We start from the raw sequence: 19114 nt of genomic DNA, 5'->3' as shown, positions 1-19114 counted from the left end.
TCCTTACAATTTCATCTAATTTATTGTGCTTATATATGAATGTCTCAGGTTTCATAATTGGCATTTGAATCTTCTTTACCGCAGTGCTGGATTCATGTTCAATCTAATATGTGTGTCATATGAATCAGAAAATCCCATCTTGCCTTGATTGCTAGGACTTTGGTCATTAGGGCTCTTTTATGGACTGTAACCAGAGAAGTACAACTTCCACCCAGTCCCCAGTAGTGAGTTCAGATACCACCCTTCTTGGCTATTATAATTTCCTTTAAGATCTAACTTACTTTAGGTATGAGGCTATTATATGGCACAGAGTGTTAAAGAGGAAACAATGAGGCATACATATAATCTTGTTTCTACAGCTTTGAAATAACCTTCAAAGATAGCTGCTTTCTCCTTGGGTTTCTATGAAGTCTCCACTTCTTACTTCCTCTTTGGTCATACCCCAGTTTAGTTTCAAAATTTCCTTAAGCTTAGCTTGATAATGAAGGAACTGGTGACTCTTCTTGCCTCTCCACCCCAATTCCTTCCTTCTCTAGTGTGCAAAAAAAAAAAAAAAATGCCTCTAGCCTGAGGCACTTAAGTTTCCTAGCTATATCTTTTTACAGTTCTCAGGGATATAGAATGGTTATTTTGGCCTTAACCTACTCTGTTTTACTTCTGTATAGAGGGCTGAGCTCTTTTTTCATTCGTCCTGCTGGCTCCTGGCAGACCTTCAATCCAATCATTGTAGTTAACTGCAACACTACTTGTTTACTTCTCCAAATAGTTCCATGTAAATCACAGAATTCTGCGAAGGTCACATATTGAACAGAATGCTAGCCAAGAGGACGCAGACAAAGGTGGGGGGAGGACATTACTTCCCAGCAGGTGAACTCAGATATGAAAATCTAGATTTATGCAACAAATAAATCAAGGCAAAAATTTTCACTTTACAGAAGGATTCACCGTGGGGTTCCTTTAAATGGCTGATTCTCTTAGTGTGTGTTACAATGGTATTCTATTATGAAAAAAAAAATAAATCAAATCCAAGTGAAAGTTTTCAGAAAATAGGCAATTATTATGATACCTGGTAAATTTTGTAGATTTTCTCTTCCTTGAAAATAAACTGTTAAAAATAGACCCAGAGTTAATATTTATGGCAAGATAATATGCATATAATAATTCCTAAGAGGAAATAGATGTTCAACTAGAAGAGTCTACCCATAAACCACCTACAGCAGAATCACCTGTGGTGCATTGAAAATATAGTCTCTTTGGGGAAGGCCAAAGAATCTGTATTTTAACAAACTCTTCCAGGTGATTCTGTTTCACAATAAAGTTTTCAAGAGCCTTTGGAGTAGATTGTTTTTCTGCTTGAATGCTTCCTGGTTATCTTTCCTTGACTTTAAGGCTATATACCATAACTTGTCACCTTAACTACTTAATCATTTTATCAGTGAGGAGATAAAGATGCTAGCGATGAGTTGATAATGAAAAGAATATTAGCGGCAGGGATGGTGATAGTGATAAATATATATTACTGTATATGTATGTGTATAAAGAGACAAAAGAGAAAATCTTGAAACATATAAGGAAAGAACTGGGAAATGCTCTTATATACAATCCTTTCACTGTTTTTGTATCTGTATGTGATAAGCTGAGCAGATATTATTTACTTGAGAGGAAGAAAGATAGACAAATTGGCAGGTATCTCCTATCTCCCGGTTGATTCACCAAATGTCCACAGAAGTTGGAGCTGGACCAGGCCAAAGCCAGGAGACAGAAATTCAGTCCATGTCTCCCATGTGGGTAGCAGGGATCCAAGTACTTTACCCATAACTGCTGCCTCCAAGAGTCTGTATTAGTAGGAAGCTGGAGTCAGGAGCCAGAACTAGGAATTTGAGACCAGGCACTCCAGTATGGGATATAGGCATTCTAACCAACATATTAACTGCTCAGGCTAAATGCCCATTCCCTAAGGAACGTTTAGACCATGTCACTAACAAGATTCCATCTCTAAAGATTCTCAGTTAGTAGCCCTGCTGTGAGGTCCAATAATTTGATTCTTTTATATATAGGCTAACAGAATGATTTTGAAGCAGGTAGTCTGTGGACTACCCTGGGTAAAACACTGGTTGAGATGGAAAAGACAGAAACAATTATCTTAAACAATTAGAAAATATTTCAAATGCTCAATTTTTTGGTTTATTGTTATATCAATTTCAAGGGTAAAACATGCTGGAAAGGAAAAATGATTTGTAGGAAGGAAGCCACAACATTTGGGAGACTAAATGAAATAGAAAGGTAAGGGAAACAAGCTTCATGTTTAGAAAGTAGGTGTTCTCTGCCCACAAAAAGATAAAGCTCTCAAAACTATGGAACCCAGGGGGTTCCCTCCATTATCCTTTTGAAGAAAGTAAGAATCATTGACTAATAGGATGCCATTTATTTCACTCTGGAAGCCCCTGTGTAACCTGCCTCCATGCGGTATCTCCTATCACATTGATTCTGTTTTATTTCTCTGGAAATGTCCATGAGATTATCTCATCCTTTTGTTTAAAACTCTTCCAATTCTTACCTTTAAAATTGCATCCAAATACTCTTCTTTCCCTGTGGAGCTCTATCATATTATCTGGCCCCAGATTCTTCTTTAATCTCATCTCCTATCATTCTGCTCCCCGTTCCCTATACTTCACCCATATCACTTTTCTTTCTATTCCTCTAAAATTTCAAATTAATTCTCTTTACATGGCCTTTAAATTTGCTCTATAACTTGCCTGGAATGATTTTTCATTATGATCCTGACCTCTGCTTGGAAAATTCCTTCTCATCATTCAAATCTTAGGTTAAATGTCATTACCTGAAAGAAAATATCCCTTACCATAATACATAAAGTTTCAATCACCCTCATCTCCATTACCTTTAGCCTGTCACTCTGCTAAGTAAATTCTCTTCATAGTGCTCACATAATATGAAATTATATTTTTCTTGATTATTTTTCCCGAATAGAATGTAAAGTCCCCACCGAAGGGGCTATATCTTATCTTTTATTGCTGAATTTCTAGTATGTAAGAAGGAATTGGCACATGATGGCAACATATATTTGTGGAAAGAGATCAAATGAATTCAATAGTTGCTACCAGAAGTATCCCTCTATCAGAATTTCCTGAATTTTTTCTCTCAGACATTTTCCTAGAATAAAGCATTGCCTTAGTCTTAGAGGCTTTTAAAATGGGACATACACCTGAGCAGAGTAATATCTTAAGCTTGGATCAGCCTCATATGTTCTAGGTCAGATACTGAAATGGTAGGATTTTAGGTTGGGAGCCAGATAGGAGGAAGCTAAGAGGGAACATTCTGGAGAAAGGGTCTTTTTTAGGTACCTTGAGCTTAGGTGGAGTGCCACAAAAGCCAATCCCAGCATTGGGTGTGCCCTGAGAGGAGAAGAAAGACTGTAAATATAAATTATGTGAACCTCAACCTTGGCCAAGGACCAAAACTGGAATGAAGGGACCTTTTGTCTACCTTTCAATTTGTAAGCAGTTTTCATTTCACATCCAGGCTCAGCACCTGCTCTCCCTTCAGAAAACTGTCTTTACAAATTCCTGGGACTTATTTGTCATTTTCTTACATGCCACAACCAGTTGTGTCTGTTGTTGCATTGTCCTGTTGACATAACATAATCTACTGTGACAGATACAACTATGATATCTTAGTGACTTTTAAATGGGAGTTGACAGAGGGTTGGATTCTGGAAAAGTGTGATGGCACATGCCTTTGCTGACAGAATTTTAATGACCAGATGAGGTTCCAAGCCTACATTTATGGGCTGTAGCTTTAGTGGGTGGATCTAGCATTTTAGTGGGGATAGTAGGCTTAGCAACAGATTGAGAACCTGAAGTGTGAACTGTGACACCATTGTGACCCATGAGAGAAACCCTCAAGATGTTTACCAAAATGTTACTAATAGTACATAATATTTACATGGCATGTCCTCTTTGCCAGGCACCATTTCTCCGTGTTTCAGATATGTTAGCTTAATTAATCTTCACCATGCTGTCAGGAAAGTGAGGTTAGTATCATAGAGTCACAGAAGAGACTGAGGGACTGCAGGGAGTGCAAGAATTGCCTACTGGCACAAGGAGTGGTAGAGCACATACTAAAATTCCAGGTTGGCTATCAAAATTGGGGGCTTAATGATTATCCTATGCTACATTAGCAACCCTGGTGATAACTGAGTTACAGTGGTGCTGGCAATAATAATAACTACAATAAACACCACTGTTTTGTGTACCAATCTGTTACATGAATTACTTCGTGTAACACTTACAATAGTTCTATTAACTACCATTAGAAACCTCATGTTGTATATGGGGAATAGAAGGCTCTGAGAGTGTACACTATCTTACCCAAAGCCTTGTAGCTAGGAATTAGGACAGCCAGGATTGGAACTCAGGTTTCTCCAAACCTGGTTCATTAGAAAACCAAATTGTCATACCACAGGGTCATGCTTCAGTTAGCTTCTAAGGCAAATGTGTAGAGGTTTCCTTTGTCTTCAGTGAGGCTTTCTGATAAGACAGAGTAGCACACCACCCCTCTGGTGTGTTTTTGAGGAGGAACCTCAGAATATACACACTGGGGGTTGTGTTGCACATATCCAGCCACTCAGTTAAAAGTATCAGCCATCCTAACTCGTGGGCCCTTTTTGAGGAATTTCTGGCAGAAAAAAACCCAGGTAAGCTGCCTTTCTCCTTTGTACAATCATGGTTTCCTTTTGGCTCTTCTTCACATACAAAGGTAGTACAACCTACCTACTGTCCCTCAATGTTACTTTGAATAGATTCTCTTACTGTAGGGATACAACAAACTAACACTCTCTATTTCTTCTGGTCCCTTTTGTGAATTTAGAACAATTGGTCAAGAATGGAAGGGGAGAGGGAGCGGGAAAGGGGAGGGTTGCAGGTGGGAGGGAAGTTATGGGGGGTGGCCATTGTAATCCATAAGCTGTACTTTGGAAATTTATATTCATTAAATAAAAGTTAAAAAAATTATTTCTAATTTCAAAAAAAAAAAAAAAAGAAATGGGGCTCAGGCTACAGTCAAGGTTTAGTATCCCAGAGTAGTCCAAGGTGAGGATTAGTGCAAACTCATTGACTCACAGGGGAATTATACTGTTACCTTAATTGTGCTGCCCTTTAACTAGCCATTTCCTGGTGAGGCAGCAGGGACTTCAATTTTCTTATTGTAGTGCCATTTGCAATGCAATTCAAATTGCTCAATACAGTTTTTCCTACTCCCACATGCTGACATATATTTGAGTTCCCTGCTACTTTTACCCCTCTGTGAAGTGTGCAGTGAAATGAACCTGTTTTATTTCCCTCACTCACAGCAGTGAGTGACTCCCTATTGGTGCAGTGAGACAGGGCAAGGGTAGGGCACCCCTGCCATCTGCCTACTGGGATCTGGCCTTTGGAAATATTGTTGACCTGCACCCCAGGTCATCATTCAACTGACCTGGTGATATCTGCAGAAGGTTTATCAAAGTTAGAGACCTAGCCTCTTCCCTACCCACAACATAGAAATAGTGCCCAATCTATCAGGAAGAGAATTTAGCTGAGCTCAGTTGGAAGCTGCTCTTTGCATGCCCCCTGCTTCTGATTCTAATGACTTTCTTTTGGCATTAGAAAAGCTTCACTTCGCTGTCAGTGGACCTCTTAACCCATTGAGGATGGGCTGACATAAGCATCTGACTTGGTTTTATGAAGAAGCAGCAATTTCTTATTAGAGTCACTACAACATTAAGATCAGAGCTTTCATAGAAAAAAAAATTAAACCACCCAGTCTTTTAAGCATAAAAAAGATATCAAGTCCCCTTCATTGTAGCTTTTGATCTAGTAGTACCTAATACCTCAAACCTGGGATATTGATGGCAGAAGGAAATGCATTGTGAAGAAGGCCATCTCAAGAAGACAAGCAAGGGAAATGAGAAATCTACCCTTAGAGGAAATTCATCATTGTCAGTTTCCTCTATTTGAAACACACACACACACACACACACACACACAGTATCCTCTCACTTGGAGTTCTGCTGTAGAGCCTGTACCTATACCACATGTTGGAGTATTGTTTTCACCATTGAGTTTCAGTGAGTCGTGCTAGTTTGTTGCTCTCTCTGTGTTAAAGGAATGGCCAGGCAGGGGACAAGTATGGGATAAGACTTTATCAAAGGACTGGCAATGTGGTATAGTGGGTAAAGCCACTGCCTGCAATGCTGGCATCTCATATAGGTGCCAGTTCGAGACCCAGCTGCTACACTTCTGATCCAGTTCCCTGATAACGCATCTGGGAAAGCAGCAGCAGATGACCCAAGTGCTTGTGCCCCTGCTTCTCACATGGGAGATCCATATGAAGCTCCTGGCTCCTGATTTAGGCCTGGCCCAGCACTGGCCATTGCAGCCATCTGGAGAGTGAACCAGTGGATGGGAGATCTCTCTTTCTGTCCAATGTGTAGCTCTGAATTTCAAAATAAATCTTTTTTTTAAAAAAAGAATATTTAAATTAGGCAGAGGACATGAGGGGTTTTAAAAAATTATTCAATATTAAAAGTAAAATTTGATAACTTTTTGTTGCCTGATAAAAGTTGATAATGGGGCCAGCGCTATGGCATAGCAGATGAGGCCGCCGCCTGCAGTGTTGGCATCCCATATGGGCGGTGGTTCAAGAGCCAGGTGGTTCACTTCCCATCCAGCTCTCTGCTATGACCAGGGAAAGCAGTGGAAGATGGCCCAAGTCCCTGGGACCCTGAACCCACATGGGAGACCTGGAGCAAGCTCCTGGCTCCTGCCTTTGGATTGGCCCAGCTTCGCCCTTGCAGCCATATGGGGAGTGAACCAGTGGCTGGAAGATCCCTCTCTCTCTCTCTCTCTCTCTCTCTCTGCCTTTGCCTCTCTGTAACTCTTTCAAATAAGTAAACTAATCCGCAAAAACAAAAAGTCAATAGCATCCTTATATCAGTGATTCTCAAATGATTGAGTGGGTGGCAAGCCTCCCCCCCAAAAAATTTAACACAACAAAGGGAAAGTTTATGTCTTATGTTTATCAAAAGGGGCTAGCAGTTAAAATCAGTTTGCAAAAATCAGCTTTATATTTCAGGCTTTCTTTGGCCATACATCCCTCCCCCTCCCCACTTGTGATGTTACCTGAGTTCACTTATATCCTGCACAGGGGATTAAGGGAAGAGTTCCTCATCTGACAGCACCTTGAGCTAAGACTTCATTTATTCATTATTTGCTTATTTCTCCCTTTTGGTTCTTCACTACCTTATTCCTGTATGGCTTTGACTTCTGCCTTATTGACTGTCCTTGTTCGTTGTTGAAATCTGTTACCTTGCTCTAGGTGACTTAGATTTCCTTTCTCAGTATGGCTCTGTTTGTGCCTACTTGTCTCCTTCTTTCTCTTTATTGAGGTTTGTCTCAGTCTCTCTTCGTCTGCTTTTTTTTTTTTAACTTTCTGTGTTCCTTTATGTCTTTTCTTGGTGTGTCTATATATTTTGTAGAATACCCCTAAAGCTAATTAGAGGAATTTCTATTCCTCCAAAATTACAAAACTGGATTCACTCACCTGATGTGCAACTAGCCAATTACTGACCACAAAGTGGTAAAAAAAGTAGCTATTTATTCCAAAGTACAGAGCAAGGAGCTGGGCACCTATCACTTAATTCCCGGGATTCTCAAGAGATGAGAGATGAAGTTTCTTATAGATTGAATGTCGAATTGAGATGTGTGTGTTTAGCCTATGTTCAGGTTCCTGGTTAGGCAGTGGTACCTGCAGCCTTCCTTCGGTCAGTAATACCATGTTTTTTAGGGAACTATGTGATGGCAAAGTGGGCACTGATCTGGTTTTGCTCAGGGCATGGACTTCCTGGGAATGAAAACCCTCAAAACAAGAGCAAACACCAGTGTTTCCCTATATTAGGGAAATAAATGATCTAATGAGTCTTGTGATTGGGAACCTTGTGGGGCTAGCTACACTACTCACTCCCTCATTCAATGAGTTAATTTTAGTGTGTGGTTGATTTGCAGTCATAAAAGCAGAGTAAAATGGAGGGAGGAAGCATCCGCATTCAAGGGTCTGGATAGGGGCTTGTTTTTGTATGCAACCTTGTGTAAACCCCTATGCTCCTGAACCTTTTCAGTTACTTTGGCTACTTTATGGGATATGAGAGAAAATGACGCTGTTCACTTGTATGTAGTTGCTACTTAGTCTTCCGCTTTTGCTAAACATAAGATCTCTTAATACAAGGGTTGGCAAACTGGGGCCCATATGCCAAATCTGACCCTGATACTGTAAATAAAATTTTGTAAAATATTTACTAACTGGCCCTTTACAGAAACACTTATTGCCTTCCTTCTTAACCAATGCTGCATTAGTGGGCATCAGAATCATGTGAACAAACTGTTAAATGCAGACTTCTAGAACCCATCACCAATGGCATGTACTCAGACCTGGAGCATATTCACTAATCTCCAGTTTCAACACACAGCTTGAAAACACCCAATCTTGTGGTCGGCAAATTTGTAAATTGCTAAAAATGCACACATTGCACAGATAAGGAACCTGAATACAGAGATTCCCAACCAACCATATGTACATATGAACATAGAAAATGATGCTATTTGAGACTCAACTGTAATCTTTTGTTGTCTAGGCTATCTAAAGTCAGGAAAAAATACGTCGTGCATGTATTATCTTCTCTTTTGTCGGAAAGCTGCTGCTGTGGTTTAAGACCTTGCGATTCAAAGTATGGTTAGCAGACCAGCCCCCAACCAAATAGGCATCATTAGGAATCCTATTAAAAGTGCAGAATCTCAAGTCCTACTGTGCACCTAGTGGAGAAAGGAACACTGGTCCTGTCCCTAGCCATGTGTCCTTTGGCATATCTACCTTAAGTATATCCACCTGGTGTACATTGGTAAGATGAGCATATGATTTGAATTGAAATGGCGCTAAGTTAAAATCCTTGATCTGCTACATTTTACCAATTGTGCCTTTTGCCATAGCACTTCACCTCTTGATGTCATTTCTTTATCTATAAAGTGCAGAACATAACAGTTCCCCCCAGTGATAGGAATTTATGTGAGATAATGTATGTACATTGTCTGCTAGTTGTTATATACACAATAAATATTTATTTTTATTTTTTAACAGGCAGAGTGGACAGAGAGAGAGAGACAGAGAGAGAGGTCTTCCTTTTGCCGTTGGTTCACCCTCCGATGGCCGACGTGGCCAGCGCGCGGCGGCCAGCGCACTGTGCTGATCCGAAGGCAGGAGCCAGGTGCTTCTCCTGGTCTCCCATGCGGGTGCAGGGCCCAAGGACTTGGGCCATCCTCCACTGCACTCCCTGGCCACAGCAGAGAGCTGGACTGGAAGAGGGGCAACCGGGACAGAATCCGGCGCCCCGACCGGGACTAGAACCCGGTGTGCCGGCACCGCTAGGTGGAGGATTAGCCTAGTGAGCTGTGGCGCCGGCGTCATTTTATTTCTTTACTCTAGTTTTTTTTTTTTTTTTCCAAATGTAAAATGAGAGGAATGATTAAGGATTTTCCTTGTGAATGTGCTTTGCAAAGCCCAAGCATTATTCAAATGTAAAAAGCATGGCTTCTAGTACTGAAAAGTATGCTAAACCCTCAATAGTTATTTGTGAAAACCAAAAAATACCAGAGTAATCTCCCTGACAGTGTCTACAAAGCAGCTGTATGTTTGATGAGGGTGTGGAGTGAAGGGAGTCGGCACTAGTAAAATTTGTAAATCAACATGTTTTAAAAAGCACGCATGCAAGAGTCAACTTTGCCATAACCTTTTCACTTGCTGGTTATTCCGGATATTGCCTGGCCTTAGCTGGATTTTCCCTGATGTTAGTTAGCTTTTGCGTTTGGGCCAGTGTTGGTCTGGATACAGGAAAGAGTAAATGATTTCTCTTTTCCCCCACATTCTAGGGGTAACTGCTATCAGGGCTAGAAGATTGAGAGGCAGGGCCTGGGGAGAAGAGAATGAAATAGCAATCAGAACCTCTAGCATCATTTGCATATAATTAGCATCAGTATACAAATCTCCAGCCCCCTTCCTCTATTGCCAAGGCAACATAGACAGGACAGAAGTACAGCTGTGTGCCTGTGTCTTTACAAACATGATCTCTTCACACTGTTATGGCTTGTGGCATATAGATATGGAGATGATTTCTCTTGTTAAATACATATTGTGTGCCAGGCATTGTGTTATGTTCCTTTCATTAATCTCCTTTAATCAATTTACAGAATAATTCTATGAAAGGGAGAAGTAGTATTGTGATTCACAATTTAAAGATATGAAAACTATGAGTTAGAGGAGTTCTGTGCACTTTCCAAGGTCTAAGAGTTTCCATGGGGCCGGTGCTGTGACATAGTGGGTAAAGCTGCTGCTTGCAGCACCAACATCCCATGTGGATACCGGTTCTCGTCCTTGCTGCTCCACTTCTGATCCAGCTCTCTGCTATAGCCTGGGAAAGCAGTAGAAGATGACCCAAGGCCTTGGGGCCCTGCACCCACATGGGAGACCTGGAAGAAGCCCCTGGCTTCAAATTGGCACAGCTCCAGCTGTTGCAGCCAGTTAGGGAGTGAACCAGGAGATGGAAAACACACTCTTTTTTTTTTTTTAATTTATTTGACAGAGTTAGACAGTGAGAGAGAGAAACAGACAAAGGTCTTCCTTCCATTGGTTCACCCCCCAAATGGCTGCCACGGCCAGCGCTGCACAGATCCGAAGCCAGGACCTAGGTGCTTCTTCCTGGTCTCCCATGCGTGTGCAGGGGCCCAAGGACTTGGGCCATCCTCCACTGCCTTCCCAGGCCACAGCAGAGAGCTGGACTGGAAGAGGAGCAGCCAGGACTAGAGCCGGCACCCATATGAGATGCCGGCGCCGCAGCCGGAGGATTAACCTAGTGAGCCACAGCGCCAGCCCCAAGACTCTATCCCTCTCTCTCTGCCTCTGCCTCTGCCTCTATGTAACTCTGACTTTCAAATAAATAAATCTTAAAAAAAAAAAGAGAGAGAGATTCCACATGGCCGTGCCTGGATCTAAATCCACATCTTTTCATCTTCAGAGCAAATGTTCTTTGGTTTTGGTTCTCTGACCCGTTTTCCTAGATTTTTGCCTTTGTATCCTTCATAATGTTTTAGAGTTCCAAGGGCTTGTGGAGGGTGCTTATTTTCCTGTCACCTGTCCTTGACCATAGCCTCTATCTTTCCTATGGAATACACAAATAAGTTGCAAATCATTTCCTTTCTGGATACCTAAAATATACCAATGTTAGCCCTCTATGTGAGCAAAGACCCAAATTGATGAAATCTATCCTGCCCATCGGCACTTCATATGAAATAAGTAAGGGACAGAAAGCAAAGAAGTTGAGGGTGGAGGGAGCATAAAATGTGAAGGAATCAATGAAAGTACCAACGTAACAACCTTTAGGAGTAAGCATTTTGGAGACATGCATCTGCAGTGTACTTCTTGTTCTATGCCTGTGGTCCCATCCAACTGTGCTGGAACACTTTCTGGCCGTAGCCCTTAATTGCCTTTTGAGAGGCTCCTCCATGTAATGGTTTCATGCTACTATCTAGCCACAAGTCTGTGCATTACTGATTTTCTGCTCTGTGCAAAGCACTATTCCTTGTACTTTGTCTTTCTGATTGCCACATTTACTACTGTACTGCACAGAGTGTGGTTAGAATTGGGCATTAATCTCAATTGGAATAGGCCTTTATAGATATACAAGGTATCGTATGCAGATTTTGCCAACTTCTTTTGATAATTCTGTCTTTGATTCTCCTTAAACTGCCTATTCTCTAACAAAGTCAATGGTGTCTGTCTTTCAAGACAGTTTAGTTTTATATAAAAGTAGGAGGTGTTCTAGTGGAAATGCTAATAAGAAGTTCCTCGTGGTGTGTCTGTATTAATAAGAAAACAGTTAATGCTGCTTAAGTGTTTTTCTGTAAGGTTAACTGTAGTGACAGCATAATGTTTCTTCCTTTGCTGTCTGTAAATTTCTTTGAGCAATTCTTAAAATTCTTAAGAATTTCTTCTTAACATTCATTTTTACAAAATTGGTAGTAAATACCTGCTCTGTTAACTATAACATGTGTTTAATCGCCACTGTATAATGGAATTATGGGTATTCTTTAAATGAAATCTTTCAATTTTCCCCCCAAAAAGATAATCTAGTTTCCCTTGGTCTGAATTCATGTCACTTTATCCTTTTTCTGAATTAAAACTCTTTATCTAATTTAGTTCTTCTCGAAGAGCGGTCATGACAGCGCTACCTGAGAGTTACCCACCATTCTGGTTAAAATGCAGATTCCTACATTCACTCCCAAACCTAAGGAAGTGGAGTCACCAAAATGTTGGGCCTCAGAATCTGTAGTCTTATCACTGCTGCGCTAGAGAACCCTTACTCTAATTGTTTTCCTTCCTCCATTGCAGACAGACACCTGAGTCCTCTTTGATCTTATTGCTTCCTACTTGCAGAGCAGTTTAGTGTCTCCAGGAGATGCTTGAGAGTATCTTTTATGTACCCAGGAGTTAACGGCTAGTCATTTAAGAGAAATACTCTGAAGCTATCAAGGTAATTAAAGCACATGTATATCACCCATGCCCTGAGGAGTACAAGGGCAGTTAAGAGGAAAATGTGTGGACAGTGCCTCCCGCATGCACTGGCTGGCACGGTAAGTAGATCTGAATGCCAGCCTATAACCCATTCGCTAACAGCACGTGTCTCATTTCAACCTCAAGTGCATGGGCTTGTCAGTGGGGTAGCTTTATACATCCCAGTTCATCAGCTCCACTGAACTGTGGAGACACTCATACCACCAAAATAACCTTACAAACACCTGGCCCTAAAGGCAGAGTCAGGAAAGGGAAATTGATTTCAATTTCCAAGTGTAATGGCTAAAGGTTGCTAGTGTACTGTTCAGGTGCAAGATAATGTTATTTTAGAGCATATCCTGGCTCCCAAGGTCATGTGCAAAACATGCCTAATGAGATGCTGCAGAATAGTCATCTCATGAGGGAGAGGTTCTAAGCTGTACACGTGCCCTGCAGATACTGAATGTGGTTTTGCATTTTTAAAAATCACCCTCACTCTCTTTCACTTGAAGTTACTCTCCTTGAAATTATCTAGTGGTGGGTATACAGAACAAAGTCCGAATATTTAACTAAATTAGAGGAACCAAAAGCAACAGTTGATCCAAAGAATCACTTTGTCAGTTAACCCTGTTATTCATTGTTCAAATGGGGGCAATTTTAAGAGTGGGAAAGGGTGCTATTAATCAAGTTGGGATGACAGATATAAACTGGTATATAAGCAACCATTACTTCCATGCCATTTAGCCTTAGCAGGCACACTCTGTCATGTAGGCTCCTTTCCTTCAGCAACGAGCTGCACCAGTCAGTATTTTGGGATACAGAAACACAGCTTTGGGGAGAAAATAAATGGAAAAAGTGGCTACCCTATTTTGTTGTGAATGATGAGACAGCTTTTTAAAGATTTCTAATCAAATGTGAACACTAGGAATATGATTCCAGATGACTGGATAACCTGTCTACTGTGGCAGTAGGTTTTTTTTAGCTGATAACAGCCAAGTGAAAGGCTGTGTATATTACTTTATTTGACATCATCTGCTAAACAGTTCTGTTTTAAAGAAGCAGCTTAGAATGCATGTACACACACACACATACACACACATACACAGTGTAACACCCAGAAACCATACTCAACCTGATGGGGATATCAGGATTTAGTGACAAGAGAGTATGACCCAATGTTAGATCTCCAGTACAGGAGAATGTGTCTCCTGTTTTCCTTCTGCTATAGTCTGCAAATCATTTAGGAGAAGAATCTCTATTCCTAGGGGGAACTAAGGGAGGTACGTGATACAAACCATGTCCCTACCTTATTCTCCACGTCTTTTCCGCTTAGTTCCTTGTAGACAACATCTTCAACAGTCAGCAAGCTGATTCACAGTTTTCCAGAAAGTGGGGACCTCTCATAGAGGTTATAATTGAAGTAGTTATTGCATGCAAATTTGAGGTTGAATGACCCCCTCATAGAGCCCTGATACTACATTATAAAAATCTTCTATAGCTCCTGTGCTTTGACTTCCATGGGTCCCTTGGGGACTCTTTAGCCTCTGTGTCACCAAGTTATGTGAAGGTTGCTCAAGATTTAGCTGCCTTTTGTAGAGGATTATTTTCAGAAGTTGATAGTGAACTTTCAGGAGTTGATGTGCAAAGAGTATTTAATATTGATTTCCTGTCTGTACTATGGCTCTCCAGAGCTCAGGCTGCTCTGAGGACATGAACTAAGATTTTGCGGATGTTTTGTAACTCCTAATTACCCTTTTCTTTCCCATGGCCTTCTCCAGGGAATAGCCTAAGGTTGCTGGGTGACCAGGGTCACCCCTTACTCTCCTGATAAGCCCTGGGAAATGCAAAAGTCATGTCACAGGACCATAATATATTGGGGTTTGAACACACTGAGAAGGTCAGATTATCTGACCCCTCATTCTGCAGATGAGATCTCCTACAGTTGATGTGTTTCCCTAGTTAGGCTCAAATTTGACTTTGTCATTGGATGAAGGAGAGGTGATAGTTTCAGCTAAACTAATCTCAGGAATACCTTACCCCCTTTAACAATTTTTTTAATCACTACAATACTCTGTTTTTTTTTTTTTTTTGCCACCTCTGCCACACTAGTCACAGATTCCATACACAATGCCCCACTTAGCTATTAGGATTTGATGAGTGAATGGCTTCTCTTGCTTCTATTTTCCACAGCCACAATTGGGAATTTAGCCACCCTAATCTTTCTCTAAACTGGAATAAACAGAATATTTCCTGTACTTCTCTACAAATTCATACCTGTTACTGGGAAAGTAGAAACCACTGGTTTCTATGCATCTCAAATCCATACCACCATGCAAAGACTGCTACTCAATTCTTCATTTCTTCCAATTAGAATTTACCTTCCCTCAACACTTACAGAAACCCCATTATGCTTGTATTACTGTATCTATCTCCTTCAGTTTATTATTAATTTCCTTGAAGGTAGGGCAAGGACTTAGTCATTTCTAAGTCTCTAGTACTGCCAATAGTGTTTGACACTTTTAGGTATCCAAAATAGTTAATGGAAATTTAAGGTATTTAAGAAATTTAAGATAATTTAATTGTCTGTTTATTATAGAAGGCTTGTATAATGCCAGATACAATAGAGACTTCAGAAATAATGAAGATCTGTCCTTGATTCTAAATTCATTTTCTAATTTAAAATATACTGAATGTTGTAGGCATTAAGAAAATATCAGGGATTTTAAAGCATTTTGCTTTGGAGAGATGTAACACATATAGTATACATGTTGCACTATATCCCGGGCCTCGGCTATTTTTCTTTGGTTGTTGGTTGTTGTTTTACCTGCTATTGTACCCTTACATAGTAACCTCAACTCAAATGAACTAAATTATAAGTGCAAACCTGTGATTCTCCCCTGTAACTCTACTCCTGCTCAGAGTGTACAATACCTGCTCACGTCCCAGCTCAGATGTCTCCCCATATCTCCCACTGCACAGTAGTCATAGAGGATTCATTTACTGATTATGGGTGGGAAACATGAAATTATTGAAGGATTTCTAGAGGAGGCTGCATTGCAGCTAGGCCTTGATGGATGGAGAGATGAAGGGAAAGGACAACACAGGAAAAGACATCACTGAGAGGAAAGATATAAATAGTGTAGTGCAAGTGTTTCCTCACATTTACTTTGAATTGGGATTGACTAGTATGTATGGAATCATTAAAAACAAATTCCTAGAAGTATGTGTTTAGCCTAGTGGTTAAGGTGTCTATATCCCGTATCAGAGTACTTGGGTTTGATTCTCAGCATAGGCTCCTGACTATAGCCTTCTGCCAATGTGGATTCTGTTTGATAATAGTGATGACTCAAGTTACTGGGTTTCTGATACCCATATAGGAGACCTGGATTGCATTCCCAGCTTGCAGCCTTGGCCCAGGTCCAGCCCCTAGCTGTTGTGGGCATTTGGGGAATGGGTCAATGAGTAGAGTGTGCATGTTCTCTCTCTCTCTCTCCCTCCCTCCCTCCCTCCCTCCCTCTCCCTCTCCCTCTCCCTCTCCCTCTCCCTCCTCCTCTTCCTCGCCCTCCCTCCCTCCTTCCTTCCCTCCCTCCCGCCTTCCCTCCCTCAAACATTAAAATAAACAAAAACAAATTTCTCACATCCTTATCCATCCCCAGAGATTTTGATTACAGAAACTTAATTTTGAGAAGCTTGGTTTAATTATCATCAATTTCATTTTTTTTCTATTTGTTTTAAATATTTATTTTGAAAGGTAGAGTTACAGAGAAAGGGAGAGATGGGGATATGTTACATCACCTGGTTTACTCTCCAAATGGTTGCCACGGTCCAGCCTGTACTGATGCATAGCCAAGACCTTCTTCCAAGTCTTCCACATTGTTGCAGGGGCCTAGTGATATGCACCATCTTCCACTGCTTTCCAAGGGGCATTAGCAGGGATTTGGATCAGAAATAGAGCAGCTGGGACTTGAACTGGTGCCCACATAGGATGCCGGCACAGCAGGCAGCAGTAAGGCAGCTTTACCCGCTACACTGCAGTGCCAGCCGCAATCATCAATCTCTTCTACTCACTGGACAAACTTCGGGTTACTATCTCAGTGGTTTTCTCCATACTGTTTCCAGACAATAGGCTGTCCATCCCCTTTTATTCCTAATCAAGCCAGAATCATTGATGGAGACCCATCAAATTCTCATCTCTTTCTAAAAGCCCTTTTTGACTGGGGCTGTGAGATACGTGCCTTTCCTTGTTCAGATCTTCAATCTTAGGCGCTGACCAGCTCTACCAGTTGTTTGGAGATTGTTCTTTTTTTTAACTTTTATTTAGTAAATATAAATTTCCAAAGTACAGTTTATGGATTACAATGGCTCCCCCCCACCCATAACATCCTTCCACTCACACCCCTCCCATCTCCCGCTCCCTCTCCCATTCCATTCACATCAAGATTCATTTTCAATTATCTTTATATACAGAAGATCAATTTAGTATATATTAAGTAAAGATTTCATCAGATTGCACGCACACAGCAACACAAAGTGTAAAATACTGTTTCAGTACTAGTTATAGCATTACTTCACATTGGACAAGACGCCAATACAATCCCATCAAGGTGGCATGTACCAATGCCATCTCACTAGTCCAAGTGATCAATTTCAGTTCACAATTGATCACACTGATAGGTCTAAGAGTCAAAGGGATCACATAAACAAGACTAGTGTCTGCTAATACTAACTGATAGAATAAAAAAGGGAGAGAACGATCCAACATGGGAAGCAGGATACACAGCAGACTCATAGAATGGCAGATGTCCTAAATAGCACTCTGGCTTCAGAATCAGTCCTTAAGGCATTCAGATCTGGCTGAAGAGCCCATGAGAGTGTTTTAGGCATGGAAAGCCAAGACACTCTGAAAAAAAAAAAAAAAGACCTAAATGAAAGATCTCTGCGTGAGATCCCAGTGGAAAGAACGGGGCCATCAAAGAAGGAGGTACCTTTCTCTGAAGGGAGGAGAGAACTTCTACTTTGACTATGACCCTGTCTGAATAAGATCGAAGTCGGCGAACTCAGAAGCCTTCCATAGTCTTGGCAACTCATGACTAGAGCCTGGGGAGATAACTGATGCCAAAAACAAGAGTGTCAAATTGTTAAGTCAACAACAGGAGTCACTGTGTACTTACTTCTCATGTGGGATCTGTCCTTAATGTGGAGATTGTTCTTGACAACTTATTTTTAGATTTATTTCTTTTACTTATTTGTGTTATTGCCATTGTGAAAATATTAAGCTGAGGAAAATCCTATCTTCCTTTAAATTCTCACAGATTTTTTTCACAGTGCCCTGTATAGTAAATATTTATTAAACTTGTGTAAGACTAATTTTTTTCCCCTGTGGTTTTCTTTTTTGTGTGTGTGTGTGTGTGTTCAATATTTTTTTTAACTTTTATTTAATGAATATAAATTTCCAAAGTACGATTTTTGGATTACAATGGCTTCCCCCCCATACCGTCCCTCCCACCCACAACCCTCCCCTTTCCCACTCCCTCTCCCCTTCCATTCACATCAAGATTCATTTTCGATTATCTTAATATACAGAAGATCAGCTTAGTATACATTAAGTAAGGATTTCAACAGTTTGCTCCCACACAGAAACATAAAGTGAAAAATAATAGATGATTTTTTTAAATGATGATGAAATCAGATCAGACCTATTGTCATGTTTAATCCCAGTGAGCGTCAAGTTGGGAATTGATAATTTCTTTTTTTTTTTTTTTACAGAGGATCAGTTTAGTATGCATTAAGTAAAGATTTCAACAGTTTGCACCCCCATAGAAACACATAGTGAAATATATTGTTTGAGTACTCGTTATAGCATTAAATCTCAATGCACAGCACATTAAGGACAGAGATCCTACATGAGGAGTAAGTGCACCGTGACTCCTGTTGTTGACTTTACCAATTGACACTCCTGTCTATGGCATCAGTAATCTCCCTATGCTCCAGTCATGAGTTTCCAAGGCTATGGAAGCCCTCTGAGTTCTCCGATTCTTATCTTGTTTAGACAAGGTCATAGTCAAAGTGGAGGTTCTCTCCTCCCTTCAGAGAAAGGTACCTCCTCCTTTGAAGACCTGTTCTTTCACTGGGATCTCACTCACAGAGATCTTTTGCCAGTGTCTTGGCTTTCCATGCCTGAAATACTCTCATGGGCTTTTCAGCCAGCTCCGAATGCCTTTAGGGCTGATTCTGAGGCCAGAGTGCTGTTTAGGACATCTGCCATTCTATGAGTCTGCTGAGTATCTCACTTCCCAGGTTGGATCACTCTCCCCTTTATTTATTCTATCGGTTAGTGTTAGCAGGTACTAGACTTGTTTATGTGCTCCCTTTGACTCTTAGTCCTTTCATTATGATCAATTGTGAACTGAAATTGATCACTTGGAATAGTGAGATGGCATTGGTACATGCCACCTTGATGGGA

At 40.8% G+C, this 19114-nt stretch overlaps 1 protein-coding gene across 3 annotated transcripts in view; it reads left to right on the top strand.

The window, feature by feature from the left end:
* The window catches only part of LOC149119716 (uncharacterized), a 367358-nt gene that overhangs the window by 332837 nt on the left and 15407 nt on the right, over positions 1-19114 (top strand). The gene's annotated exons all lie outside the window — the stretch shown is intronic.

Source organism: Oryctolagus cuniculus, chromosome X (genome assembly GCF_051225735.1).
Source record: "Oryctolagus cuniculus isolate XC-2025 breed Fujian yellow rabbit chromosome X, ASM5122573v1, whole genome shotgun sequence".
NCBI classification, from domain to species: domain Eukaryota; kingdom Metazoa; phylum Chordata; class Mammalia; order Lagomorpha; family Leporidae; genus Oryctolagus; species Oryctolagus cuniculus.
Note: the sequence above shows the minus strand (reverse complement) of the source record. Positions and strands in the feature narration are given on the sequence as shown.